The sequence below is a fragment of the Sceloporus undulatus genome, chromosome 2 (assembly GCF_019175285.1).
Source record: "Sceloporus undulatus isolate JIND9_A2432 ecotype Alabama chromosome 2, SceUnd_v1.1, whole genome shotgun sequence".
NCBI lineage: Eukaryota > Metazoa > Chordata > Lepidosauria > Squamata > Phrynosomatidae > Sceloporus > Sceloporus undulatus.
Window position 1 is genome coordinate 148,820,955 of NC_056523.1, and position 3,923 is coordinate 148,824,877.

Genomic DNA, 3,923 nt, shown 5'->3' on the forward strand with positions numbered 1-3,923 from the left:
CCAAACAGAGGTTTATTATGCCCCTATTAAGCCTTGAGAGCTCTTGGACACAAACTAAATTATAACAGAAGTGTACACTTGTCCAGAACGTTTAATACGTGCATTTCAGTGCTCTCTTCCCCAGACAACCCCCTCCCACTGAGCACCCTCCATGAAGCCTCGCCCAGGCAGCCCTATTGCTCCCCTTTTAATGTAGGCAGAATCTGGACAGAGAACCACGTGGTGGCGCAGTCTGAGGCAGCTAGACTCTCCTGGAGCAGGGCGAGCGACCCCCAACCAGCCCCTCAACAGCTTCTCCCCTTCGGCTGGCTGCAAGGGCCCCTCCCTCGGGGCCCCTCCCAACAACGGCGCCTCTCCTGCCCCGCCCCTCCCCCTTTGGCCGTTGAATTTCAAAAAAGGAAGGAAAAAGCCACCGCAGCGTCTCCTCCTTTCCCGCCCCGTGACGTCACCGGTCGCCTCCAGCCAATCCGGACCCAGGCGCCCTCAGGGCCGGCCCCGCCCCGTTTGGGGAGCCGTTGACCGGCGCGAGAGAGAAAGAGAGGAAAGAAGACTCTTAGGAATAGGAAGAGGAGGAGGAGGGTCGCGCGAGGCGGTCGCCAGGCAACCGGCTTTAGAACGCTCAGCGCGTTCTAAAAGGAGGCAGCGAGAGGGAGAAGGCAGGCAGAAAGCGGTTAGCGCTCCCTTTCTCCCAGAACCCAATTAAAAGGCACCCGCTCCTCCTCCTCCTCCTCCAGCAATAAACGCGCGTTGTGTGAAACGGACCGCTTCCCTCCCTCTCAAGCCCCTAAAGAATGGTGACTTTAATCATTGTTATAGTTATTAAAGCGGAGCCCAGGCCGGTTGCGGCCGTTTCCTACCTGTGAGGAGGAGGAGGAGGCGGAAGAAGAGAAGGAGGAGGCGGGCGCTTTCCTTTTCCAAAGGCGCGAAGCGAGAGAAGGACCCGAGCGTGCTAGATCCGCTGCCGCCGGCTGAGTGAGAGCGTCCCAGCGCCAGCCCCGCCCCTTTTATACCCAGGGGGCGCCGGCCCCCGCCTCGCCGGCCGAGAAGATCGCCATATATGGAGATCTTTCAGAAACAGACGCTCCCATTGGCTGGCGAGGGCCGAGCCACGTGGGGCAGGCAGGGGAAGGAGGCAGGGCGACGCCCCCTCCTCCTCCTCCTCCTCTTCGCTCAGCCCCGGAATCTGCATAGCGCAGAACAAGGAGGAGGAGGAGGAGGGAGGGGTGCTGGCTTTGCGGAGGCAGAGGGACCCTCCGCTCCACTGAGGGCTCCCTGGGTCCAAAGGAAAGGGCACCACCGACTATGCCTCCCCCAACTAGGCACCTCAGAGCCCACACCCTCCCTAAAGGGGCTTCTGAGGCAGGGGACAGGGACCTCTGGGGGCAGAGTCCCACCAGGGGGACCAGACTTGGCCCTCCATTCCAGCCTCCTCTGCAGGAGGAAGTCCGGAAGGTCCTCCATTGTGGACACCACTTAAGAAGCATCCATTTGTATGAGTGCTTTTGGCTTTTCTTCAGTCGTGTCCCCCATGTCCCTCCCTCAAAATGTCCTCCTTTGCGGCTAGGTCATCTGGTCACCCTGCTCCCAGGGCCATTCTTATCAACACCTGGGCTCCCCAATTCAAAGGGTGGGCAATAATGTTTGTTTGTTTGTTTATTTATTTATACCCCACCTCTCTGTCAATGACAATCCAGGCAGCTTATAAGTGAAAAATTGCATACAATGCTTAAGACCATTTAAAAACTGTTGAATGGGAATGTGGCGTCCCAGGTGTTTCTAATGGGCGCTGGGGCCTTCCTGTGCCTCCCCCCCCCCCCATGGCTGCCATTTTGCACTCAGGGCACCCCAATGCCTGGCTGCAGGTCTAAGGCCCGCAGAGAGGGGCATGGGAAGGCCTCAGTGCCCATTAGAAACACCTGGGACGCCACATTCCCATTCCAAGGTTTTGAGCAACGGTTGGGGAAGCCTCCTTCCCCTTCCTCATGGGCACCAATGATAAAGGGGTGCCTCAGCTGCTCATGGTGTGGCATGGTTGCTGTGGCACTTCCAGGGGTGGAGAGTTTGTGTGGCACCTTGGCTACGATCACTGGGAGCTGCCCATATATTTATTGCAGGAATGGGAAGACCTGGGATCTCCAAACAGACTGCACCTCCGCTTCCAAAAACATGGGCAGTGATAAAGGATTGTGGGAGCTGTAGTCCACTGCATCTGGAGTACAGCTCCCACAATCCTTCCATGGCTTTCACATCCCTCCTTTGCTAGGAGATGTTCAGCACGTGCAGCAGCCCTTCTGTAAGGCAAACTTCATGCCTCTCCCCAGAACTACCCACAGTTTCAATTTCAGTCAAGGCATGGGACTGCAGCAGCATGGCATAGCAGTTTGAGTGTTGGACTATGACTCTGGAGACCAGAGTTCAAATCTCTGCTCAGTCATGAAGCTCACTGGGTAACCTTATAGCAATAGCAGCTTCATGTAAATACCACTTCATGCCGCCTAAGCAGTCTCTAATCGGTTTACAACAACTGTAAGCTAATTGCCCCCAACAAGCTGGGTACCCATTTTAGCAACCTCAGAAGGATGCAAGGCTGAGTAGACCCTGGAGCTCTGCCTGGGATCAAACCCACAACCTTCTGGTTTGTGAGTAAGTGGCTGCAGTACAGGCATTTAATCACTGCGCCACCAGGGCTAACCTTGGGCAAATCACTTGTTCTCAGCCTCAGCAGAAGGCAATGGCAAACCTCTTCTGAACAAAGCATGCCAAGAAAATCCTGTGACAACTTCACCTTAGGGTTGCCATAAGTCAGAAACAGCTTGAAGTCACACAACAACAACATGGGACCATCATGGGGGAATCAGCAGGCACTGCAAGAGTGTCCTAAGAAAAGCCAACTGTATCTGCTTCCAGCCCACCATCAAGAAACCCAAAGCCTGTATCCCATTCCAGAATCGGTGCCGCCTTACTCTTGAACCAACATGTTGCATATTCTGTGGAAACATTTTCCCTGCTCACTGCCCGCCATAGGGCCATTGTGTTGCTAGGTTTTACCTGTGCCCTGTTTTATCTGCCTAACTGCATCTGCAGAGCTGAATGCCACACCTTACCATTTGACTTGATTAAAGGACAGAGGTCTATTTTGTTGCTATAGTCACTGTAGTATTGTGTTTTGTATACTGCAAGATACTGACATTCTTGACAGACTGGTACTTAGGAGTGCTTTAGTGGGCTTCTAGTGCCTGGAGAGTTATAATAACTTTTACGTCACTACTATACCAAGAGCAAGCAAGTATAAAAAAATTCAGATTGTACTCCACTTAAGAATGAGAAATGGTTCCCAAACCATTAAAGGGACAGACTATAATGTTGGGGTGGGGGAGCAAAATACATGCTATACAGAGTTTTGGTTATCCATGGTCTTACAAAACAAGCTGTAGCTGGGAAGCATTTCAGCTATGGAGAAAAAGTCTGGTCCTGTAGCCTGGAGGAAGGGAATGTTTTCCCCAAGGCTATTTAGGGCACAGTGCATTAGACTACATGCAAAGCAGAAGGCTAGTTCTTTAAAGAAGCCTTAGCCACACCTGATGCTCTCCAAGTATTAGATTATAATTACCATCCTCCCCACCAATATTAGGGAAGGCTGCTTTAAAATATCTTATTTATACTTGGCTCACAGCATCTCTCTAGGATTTATGACTCTAAAGTTAAGGAAGATGTGGTCCATTTCTGCCTTTGAGATTAGCATTTCTAGTTCCAGGGAATCTGAGTAAACTGGCCTGCAAAGATTTACTATCCATATAGGGCAGGTCCTAAGATGCTTCAGACCATTTAAAACTTTTGAATCAGAGTATGAAGTGGGCCTTACTGCCCCAGGTTTCTCTTCTTTTAAAGTGATAAATATGCCTTGCTGGTAGTCTGCTGAAAAG

General features: G+C 52.1%; 1 protein-coding gene across 2 annotated transcripts in view; it reads right to left on the reverse strand.

Annotated features, from left to right (window-relative positions):
- The window catches only part of ACTG1 (actin gamma 1), a 9,128-nt gene extending 8,129 nt beyond the window's left edge, over positions 1–999 (reverse strand). The window contains exon 1 of one of the 2 annotated variants that reach the window (XM_042449253.1): positions 858–999. The gene's annotated coding sequence lies outside the window, so the exon portion shown is untranslated. The remainder of the gene's footprint in view (positions 1–857) is intronic. The other variant, XM_042449254.1, reaches the window with a different exon arrangement.
- Between the last annotated feature and the right edge of the window lie 2,924 nt (positions 1,000–3,923).